Raw genomic sequence first — 10,727 nt, 5'->3', positions numbered from 1 at the left:
TCCCTAGCATAAGGCATGATACAAATCAAAAACAGCGCCCGGCCTCCCACACGGTCCAGGATAGCTAACGACACACAGACAGACGGTTTCTGAAACCAAAACTATAACATTCACTCCCCGCTGCCAAATACTAAGGTTTCAGTTAAATAGAACATGGAGAAGAAGTGAACAAAACTGTAGAGTTCACTCCACACAGCCCAAGGTTTGATTGGGTTACATGAAGCATGGACAGGAAATGAACAATCATATGTGCTGGCACAGGTAATCTATGATGCTACACGCAATCCACTACCACAAAAAATTCACATAGCACATGAAGGGATTACAGGGCGAAATCAACTGCTATGGCCTACATAGAATTTTCCCTATGAAAGAGATAAGTAAGTTCAGCAATGTTATGTGTGGCAAAAATTTAGAAACTCTACAACGGTCCAGTTGCAGAAACACGGCGAGGACGAGCGACACCGGCAGGGGGAGGCGGGAGGAGACGAGCCGGAGGAGGTTGAGTGCGGACAGGAAGTAGGCGGCGGTGGAGGAGAGGGCGAAGGAGGCGGAGGAGCAGCTGTAGGTGGAGCAATAGGGGCTGGGGCCGGGGACGAAGACTGTGTTGAAGGTGGACAGGAAGAGGTGGGGCGGGCGACGGAGGCGGAGGACGGAGAGGAGCAGTAGGAGGAGGAGCCGTGGGGAGGGTGGGGACGGGAGGCGGCGGAGCAGGGCGAGCACGTGGGGAAGGTAGTCGCGGCGGAGCAGGGCGAGCGCGTGGGGAGAAATCACCGGAGGGAGATCCGTACCTGCTTGGGTTGTCGGCGGCCGCCGCCGCTCCCGAAGACGAAGTCGTCGTCACGGCGGTAGGTTAGCCTCGGCCGCGCCGCCGCCCTCTCAGATCCAGACCTCGTCGCCTCTCCCAATCCAGCAAGCATACGCTGCGGCTTCAGCTGCAAGGGCGTTTTCCCGAAACAACGGCTCTGTTTCAGGAAATGGTCGGAACGAATCGGTCGGTTTCAGAAAACGAACGCGCGTGCCATGGGAGCGGGCACTCTCTCGTCCGTTCGATGAAAGAGACGATCCGACGGACGCGGCGCGCGTGATCGGTCGGTTGCACGATAGCTTTTCCCTTTATTTTAACAAGTTAGAGTCCAAGTTAAAACTCCCAAGGAATGTAGAAGAATCCTAATTTTCAATCGTTACATTTATTCAGGAATAACTGTAGCTCGGTAGATGAAAAAAACTTATTTTCTAAGTCGATATTTGTAGCCATATGGTCAAGGTATTTTTCATCAATTTGGTTCTTGTTCAAAAAATATTGTGTTATATACTTGTATGAATCTCATGTTTGCATCATATGGTTCTTAAGTGGTGATTTAGAAATAGAAATTGATATTTCTATCCCGCAAAAAAATAGATATTTCTTAGTTACCATAGAAATAGTAATTTCTCACATAACCTGAAATTTAACCTTCCATATTCGACTCTTCTATATTCGAATAATATTTCATCAGCAATATCACTAATATCATATATCAACACAAGTAAGCACTCATTTAAGAAGTAAAACTCACATCCAAAATATTTACTGATATTATAATTGGTAGTTGCAAGTAAGATATGACCTATTAAAAACGTCACTAAATTACCATGGTTTTTTTAGGGGTACGATGGGTTGACATGTGAGAAATTATTGACTAGCATACATTCGTCACACAAACTCTCCTATACTTGATTAATATTTTATATCTAGAACATGAGCAAACATTCGGTTAGCAATATAACTCACATCCACAATACTAATCGATATTATAATTAGTAGATGCAGCTAAGATATGCCCTACTAAAAATGTCATTTAATTAACATGGATTAACATGCTAGAGTGATTCCCGCAAAAAACAAGTTAAAGTAAGTACCATAAACTATCATTGACCGTGCACATTTGTTGTGCAATAGCTTTCAGAGAAATTTTGGTCCCAACCGTTATTGACCAATCATTATTTTTGATCCAGTGACATAGATTAAATGTGATGACCTATAACTCCCACAAGGTAATAGATCAACCATTAGAGGTATAATCCATATTTGCTAAGTGTTAGAGGAACCAAAATTGAAAAAAAAAATATTACTGCTGTATAGGCAGTGATTGAGTAAAGGACATTATTCCATCTGTAATTTATGTAATTGAAGCCGTTAAGTGTTGATGGTTTACCTATGAAAATATTGCAAAGTCATAGAAGATATAGGAATGATTTTATTCTCTCCATAATATGCTAACATTTGTAAAAAAAAATGCACACTTATATGGTCATGTAGTACGATGGCGAACTATGTGTTTATCGAATGACGAACTTCATCAAATAAAGGACATATAAAAAATGTGTTTATTAGTCCATGATTTTCATCTGTTTTGTATTTGATGTGATTTCAGCTTAATTTTTTTTTCCAAATTCAACAAAAAGAAAATCAAAACTGGTCTAGGGTTTTCATGATCTAAAAGCATCTCTAACCGATCCCTATAATTTAGAGGAGGATATGGCTGAGTTTTCTTTAGAGGGGGGTATATGCTCCTCTGAAAAGTAACGTTTCTAACTGGCCTCCTAAACTTAATAATTTCTTTTCTAAATTCGTTTAATTTTGGGCCGCCGAGTTAAACTTCACTTGTTAATTATTTTATACATCATGGTCACGTACTTCACCAACTCCATAGGAAGGCCGGGCAACAACAGGCGGTAGTACAACCGATGGGGTCCAGCAGAGAGGTACCTGAAAAAGCAAAGTAGCTTTTGGTGGAGAGGAGCAAACACGTGATGGTTTGGCTGGCCTGACAAAAGCTGTTTGCGTTTACCACGACCACCTCCATGGATGAACGAACGTGGCTTTAAAATTGTCTCGCGACGTTGGCTTCCTCTCGAAGGCACGCACCACGCTCGTTGGCATTTTACGATTTCACTGCTGCTGCTACAGGCTTGCGTGCGTTTCGTGTGTGTGTGTGTGTGTGTGTGTGTGTGTGTGTGTGTGTGTGTGTGTGTGTGTCCAACGTTCAAAACAAAAGCATGCAAGGCGCCAACATTTCCTAGCAAAACATTTGTTTGCTGTTTATCTAGGAGTACGAGGCTAGACAAAATAGAAAGAGTTTATTACTGTCAGAATACATCAAATTGCATGGGGGGTAATAGTATCATACATAATCTTAAAAATCCCGTAAAATCGTACAACAACTTGCCTAACTACACATTTTAATACACTTCCATGAGTTCAGCATGCGCGTGATTAAATGACCGTTTTCTCTTCGTACGTGGCACCCTGTATGCGCGTGTATATAAACGCTTGCGTCTGTATTGATGTTAAAAAAAAACGAGCCAGCGGCCTGGCAAGCTTCCTTTATATATGGGTGGGTCCCACCTGTCAGGTTAAGATTCCTTCTCCCTTTTTTCTTTTTTCTTTGTCGCATCTTCCCCCCATTTTATTTGTATGTCATTTCTTCTTCCATCCCATTGACAGAAGGGGCCCATACAGATTGAGAGATAGCATGGGCCCGCTGCCACGTGACATACAGAGATATAGCAGTTGACAAACAGTGTGACGTTCGAATTGACGCAAATGAATCAAAATGTGTGGCCATCTATGTTTTTTGTATCATTTTTATGTGGTTTTCAAGATCATGTTTGATATTGTTATCATGGTGCAAGATTATCCATCCTAGCTGTAATTAACTCAAATAGAAAAGACTTGCTCAGAGCAGAGGAAGAACGACAAAAGGCTTTCCTCTGACTGACCTTATCGGAAACCTGACCGTAAACGCCCAAGTGAGGATGGTGCAAGGACATTTTTTTTTACAATAAACAACACTTATTCCCAATAGCACTTAACTTTGTGCGTGCCTATGACCATCCAAATAGAAATAAAAGAGAGCACCCAACGCAGATGTATCAAAAATGAAAATTAACGGACTAAACATCACAGTCAGATCTTTTGTGATATAAATATTTCCCCACTAAACCACGATAATCCATTGAAAAGCCTAGGCTCAGGAACTGTAAATTCGAAAAACAAGCAAACATAAGCAAAAAAAAATGAATTGTTTTCGCACCGAAGATGCTCGAGTGTGCTGGGAGCGTGTATTTTTTGTGGTGAAATCACATTCGAGGAGCTGTGGACAAAAAAGTGCGTCTCTGTAATGTCTTTTTGAGAGTTCTTTGAGAGTCGATTTTATTGCTTTTGTTGAGAGCTCCCGAAATGTTATTTGTCCATGAAATTTTGCACACTCCTAGGACACTGGAGCATCTTTGGTTTCAAAAAATGCATCTAAAATTACTGTTCATGCAGGGGCAGATGCACCTTAGCAGCAAAGCGATGTCCTCATTAAACCATTTCTTTAGTTTTGTCAAAGGTCCCGACTTCTCGAGAATATGACATAAGATCACCCAAACTATTAAGTAAAGTAAGAGTTGATCTGACTAAAAACATGTTGACAAGAGTTGGCACCAAAATGATAATACCATGGTTTAACCTAGAGATATCAAGCTCCCCTTTTTGAAAATCATCAAACAGAGCTTTCAGATCAAACTTAATTACATTCCGGAAATGCTGTACACTCAGCAGCGAATTCATTAGGCCTAAGTGATTTGTTGTGAGTCAATTTAAAAAGCACATCATTTATGTCCTCTAGTTAGAAGGTTGTTGTCAACTTTTCTACAGCTCCTCGGGAATAGTCTTAGGATTCCCAACATCCAAAGGAATACTAGAGACCTCAGGTTGACTAAATAGGTTTTTGTAAAAATTAGTAATGTAATTAATCATCTTTTTTGTCCCTCAATTCTCCTTTCATCCCGATCTAGTGATTTGATCTTATTTTTCCTTCGTCTACGATTAGCTTTGGCATGTAAATATTTCTTGTTCTCTTATCTTTCAATAATTTTCATATTTTTTGCTCTGTGTCTCCATTTCCACTCTTCTAGTTTCATAACTCTATCCAGTTGAGCTCTCAAATCTTTATGCTCTCGTCTCATATCAGCAATTCAACCATAAATGTCACAATGTTTATCAATATGATCCGATTTAACAAGAATATATATTTTTTAAATATTTTGTGCCATCCATTCATATTTCTATTTTAGCTTTTCAGCTTAGCGCTAAGTTTCCTAAATCTACATTGCCACTTCTCAGTGTTTTAGCCTCTGGAAGTATTAGTCAACTAAATATCAATGACTATCTTTCGAATTCCATCCCTTAGAAACCAGAAATTTTCAAATCTAAAGATGGGGTAAGTCTTAGGCACATAACCAGAGTCTAGAAACAAAGGAGTGTCATCAGATTTCTCTCGAACTATGGCAGTAACTTCAGTTGAAGGACAACTTTCTTCCCAAGATGGTCAACACCGTATTCTGTCCAATTTTTCAAAATTAGGGTTTTCAAATTATTCCCCCAAATAAATTGTCTTCCATTAAGATCAAGCTCCCTAAGTCCAACTTGTTCAAGAATTGCATTGAACAAAAATAATCCAATGCCTAGATGTACCTGGTTTATTTTTATCTGATCATTTTCTAATTATAATAAAATCACATGCAATTAGTGCATAACTGATGCAATCGTGCAAAAATTCCAGCCAAGAATTTGCCTTTCCTATCAGGTTGTGCTTGTCCATAAACTAGAACTAAATCCCAAATAAACTTATCTCTAACATCTTATACGATCATTTTGATATAGCATTCCCCATCCTCTTGGGAAATAACATCTAGAGTAGTGAAGTTAATACACAATAATAGGCCACTGGATTTCCCACTAGCGGGAGTGTGATGCCAATGGAAATCTCTGCGTGCACATAAGTTCTGCAAATTAGTCCTAGAGTATGCATGTCTCATTGTTTCAAGCGAGCCAAGGAAATCTACTTTTTTATCCATAATCATTTCCCTCGAAAATCTCTTTTAGTATCTCCTCGAAAACCTCTCATATTCCCAAAAAATACCTCTCGTTGTCACACTAATAATACTCTTTTACTTTTTTTTTCTTGAAACAATGACAAACCAAACATGTCTTCCCCCAGAATTCTAGGGTGACTTGTTTTTATTTTTTTCTCCTCCCATTCATCATCCTCAAGATTGGACTCACAACTTCCTTCATCAGAAAGCACTCCTCCTATATCATGCTCGCCAGTCCCAGTAATTTTGTCTCTGTCAATTTTAGCAGGAGAAATGTCAATTTTGTAGGAGAAATGGCATGTTGAACATTGGCTTGGTTAACTAAATCAAGCCTAATTTATTCAACATATTTTATAAAATCAAATTTGAGCTAATGATGTTTCTAGTATTCCCCAAGTTCACACCAATTTGTTGGGCCAGATTGCCCAATTTTTTCATTAGAGTTAACTACTTCAGGGATAAGGGGATTACCATAGTCATGTTTCCATCACCTTTCTCCTTAGGCAGATCTTCTATTTTGCGGTTTTCCTAATGGAATTCCCCCTTTGTAATGGCTATGGAAACAATTGTAGCTTTCAATATTCCGATGATAGGGTGTTAAGTATACATCCTAATAAAGGTCTTCGGGTAAACAATGTCTTGGAGAAAGTTCATCGATCCAGGGGAGAGATGTTGCCAACTTATGTAGGCCATTCACCAGAGATCCAAGGAAATGAGGAACTCAAAAAGAGAAACACAAGAGGTAGGATTCACATGACAAACTTCATCAAATGATGTTTGGTCAGTGACAATACACGAGGACTACGAGCGTCCTAGCGGCAATGCAATGGGGCCAAACAACCACTCTAACAGATCCCACATCCCGCCATTTATCCTAACGAAATTAGAGTGCACTCTAAAATAATTCACATGCCTTTGTATTTGCAGACTGGGTGACAATTTTTTATTTTTCACTCTATCGATAGGAAATTTGGCGCCAATGTCGCCGCGGTCCACCTGAACACTGTTTCAAAGCACCCCCGGCTGCCGGATCACTGCCATATGGCACTACACATCGTCGAGGAATCGTTCCTCCTCCCGAAGTACCTCGCCTCTAGTCATAAACCTTATCCCGACTACCCCCCGACCGCATCCATCATGCATCGACCGACTGCAGTCAACTAGTCGTCTTGTAGCCACGTCTTGCCGTCCGCCCAAGCTCATCCACCATCGTGTTGCCCCTGCTAATCTACGGGCACTTTCTCTGGCCTCACTACCTGAACGGTGCTCCTTCCCGTCCAAAAACAACTCCGCCGCCTACGAGGCCTCTAAGGAGTTGTCTAACTGTATGATTGCTTTGAATTGTGAAAATTAGTTGTGTATTTTTGTTTACAGCCATGTAGATGACATTGGAATTCGACTCCATTCATGTAAATGAGCTCATACGATAACCTCAATGAGCTCAATGGTAGTGGATTTCATTGATTCTTCGTCATCCTCATATGACTTGGATATTGAATTTCTCGAAGATGAAGTTGAAGTTGGCGATGAGGAAGAGAATATGTTGAATTTCTTGACCTGGAAAGTTTTTGAATTGTGTTGTGTTCAAAATAAAACTTTAATTATGTTGATGCAAAATCGAAAATGATATGCAGTTTATATGCACATACTCCCTCCGTCCGAAAAAGCTTGTCCCAATGAAGTACATATAAGCAATGGAAGAGAGTAAATTACAAAATCACAATTTTAAGCAATCTAAGTTTTCATTCTTGCTCTACAGCATTTAAATAGTTATAAGGACTTTGAAAACGAGTTTTAAACCGACACTCGATTTGCCAAAAGAAAGGACAATAGCATAGGCCAAGGACTGGACAAAATTGGGAGTGTGTTTCCGTGATGTCCTTATGGGTGTGCGCCATTTGACTAAAAAGTTTCCCAAAGTCACCTCAAAATGTCGGCTCAGTCTCTTCTGTAGATGCTGATAAAGATAGGGTATGTGTTTGTGTGTTTATTGGGGTAAGTGTGCGTGTGTCTATGCGAGGTACGCAAACTTATACGACCCTGATGATGTCCAAATTTTTGGGATTTGGTCATTGACAAATCGAATGTTTTCAATAACACGACAGGATGCCAAATTTAGTTGGCAAGCATGGTAAATTCGTGCTTGATTTATTTTTTTGGCAAAGAGTTGCCGAGCGTGTCAACTAAACCTGCCATCCTCGCGTCACTAAAATTGCCACGAAATGTTTGCCATGGTCAAATTCCGAGCATTCAGGATTTACCATTTCCGATCTTATAACATCGCAAAAAACGAACATTACATGCACCAATAAATGAATCCCCCTAGTCAATTGTCACCTGAGCTTGGAACAAGAAAATCACCTAGCAACGGGTGCAGAGTGTTGTAGTATCTCAGAAAACTGCAGCTACAAAAGTAATCGATGTCCAGATAGAGGAACAGAGCGCATAGACGAACGGGATCAGGGTAAAGATTTGTTTCAAATTCCAAAAAAAAGGATAACCGGGCAAGGTATCAGGCGGCACGACCAGCCGGAGCGTGATGACCTCGCCAGCGCTTGTATCCCTCCAGCGCCTCCTCCGCGCGCTGCCTCACCTGCTCCTCGGAGGCCAGCAGCTGCTGCACCGCTGCTGCATTGGCGCTCTCCAGCTCCGCCTCCACCGCAGCGAGCTTGGCCCTCGCCTTCACCAGCTCCGTCTCCGCGGTGCGCTTCGCCGCGGTGAGCTCGGCCTTGGCCTGCACCAGCTCTGCCTCCGCGGATCGCTTCGCGGCGGCGAGCTCGGCCCTCGTCTTCGCCACCTCATCCCAAGCCGCAGCGAGCTCGGCTTTCGTCTTCACCAACTCCGCGTCCACCGCTCGATTTGCCGCGGCGAGCTCGGCTTTGCTCTTCTCCAGCTCTGCTCCCGCCGCGGCGAGATCGGACCCAGCCTTCTCCCGCTCCGCGTCCGCCGCCCGCTTCGCCGCGGCGAGCTCCTTCTTCGCCCCCTCCAGCTGCTCCCGCAGAGCCGCGGCGTCGCGCTCCCGGGCCACCAGCTTCTCCTCCAGCTCGATCACGTAGCTCGCGGCCTGAACACAAACAGTATGATCGACTGGACTCCGGACCGGACAAGCACCTGCCGATGGAACAAATTTCCCATTGTATTCTGGCAATACCTGCCAAATCGCTGCGTCGTCGGTAGGCTCGTTCGCGGCAGACGCGCGCTCCAGCGGCTGTCCCTCGTGCCTGCTAGGCTCTTCCCTGCCGTTGGCCTCCTCCCAGGTCCTCTTCGTCTTCGACGCCGACGCTTGCGTGGCCACCTTCATCATACCTATAGATAACAGTAGCACACAACACCAAGTCTCGATGAAACAAGGGAATCAGAGGGTTTTCAATGTTCAGACTTCAGATACCTTTGGAACAGTGAGTTGAAGGCGGCGGCGGCGGGGGGGATGCTGTGGTTATCACGGCGCCGGCGGCACTAACGGCGGGGTTGCTATTGTAGAGACGACGGCGCCGCCCTGAGCACCTAGCAGGGAGCAGGTTCCTGAGATCAACAGCGGCGCCACCATAAGCACTTAGCAGCTTCACCGCCGATTTGCTTTCCTCAGCGGTGAGCCTCAGGTTTCTGAAGGAGCTCTTGGACGGCTCGCCCCACTCCACGGCGCAATGCCACGGCTCCGGCGACGAGAGGAAGAAGAAGTAGTGTCTCCAGCGCACGATGGATTTGCAACTCCCGTTCGGCAACCCCGTGAAGCCCAAGCTGGAGCTGCCCGGCCTGGACTGGAAAAAGTACCACCCTTTCTCGTGCTTTTGATCCATGATGGACAGGTGGAAGAAGCGCAGGAACACCGCGAGCGAGGGAGGGACGCCGGCAGACTGGCAGAGCACGAGGAAGCCCGCCATGAAGCGCCACCCGTTGGGCGTGAGCTGCGCCGGCGCGATGCCGAAGTGGGCGAGGACGTCGCGGTAGAAGCCGCGCAGCGGGACGCGCATCCCGGCCTCCAGCGCGCGTGCGTACACGCAGATGGCCCCCGGCGGCGGCGGCGAGTTCGCGCGCAGGTCGCCGGCGGGGCGCGCGGTGAACTCCTTGGGCACGCCGTACTGCTCGCAGAGCGCGTCGACCTGCTCCTGGGTGCGCAGGAGCGAGGCGAAGACCTCGGCGCCCGTGGCCCTGGTTTCCTTGCCAGCGTTGCCGGCGAGGTGTTGGGCTGCGGTGACGGTGCCGTGCTCCGGGTTGACGGAGGAGGAGGAAGGCATGGTGCGCGTCGGTGCTCCTGCCAGCCGGCGGCGTCGCCTCCTTTCCTGCCCCTGCCCTGTTCTGCAGACTGGAGACTGAACTGCAATGACCCCTTTTGGACTCTCTTTTGACCTCTTTGGGCTTTGTTCACTGGTCAGCTGTTTTGTTTTTCCTACTCTCTTTTTAGCATGGCCCATGGGTTCATATCCTTTAGTTGAAGTTAAAATTCCCAAGGAATGTAGAAGAATCCTAATTTCGATCCTCAACAAAAAAAGAATCCTAACTTTGAAGAATTGAACACTTATATTTAGAGCAACTCCAATGGGGCGACCCATTTCATCCGCTCGCGTCCGCTTGGGTCGGCGCAGACACAAAAGGCGGCCCAACGCGCCGACCCGAACGGACGCGCGCCGCTTGGCGTCCGCATGGCGACTCATTCGCGGTCCAATTTTGAGTCGGATTTACGTCGGCACGGACACAAGACGGACACACGCGCGAGCCTACTCCTCTCCCCGGGCCCGCCAGTCAGTGGCAGTGTAACGCCCAGATAATCGTGCTACAGTAATCTCCCGCTAATCATGCCACGTCACCACTGTTAGTGTTGA

At 45.1% G+C, this 10,727-nt stretch overlaps 1 pseudogene; it reads right to left on the bottom strand.

The window, feature by feature from the left end:
• Nucleotides 1-8,253: 8,253 nt before the first annotated feature.
• On the bottom strand, nt 8,254-10,142 carry LOC119328301 (annotated as a pseudogene).
• Nucleotides 10,143-10,727: the final 585 nt, after the last annotated feature.

Source organism: Triticum dicoccoides, chromosome 7A, assembly GCF_002162155.2.
Source record: "Triticum dicoccoides isolate Atlit2015 ecotype Zavitan chromosome 7A, WEW_v2.0, whole genome shotgun sequence".
Lineage (NCBI taxonomy): Eukaryota > Viridiplantae > Streptophyta > Magnoliopsida > Poales > Poaceae > Triticum > Triticum dicoccoides.
The sequence above is the reverse complement of the archived record's forward strand: the minus strand, read 5'-3'. Positions and strand labels throughout refer to the sequence as shown.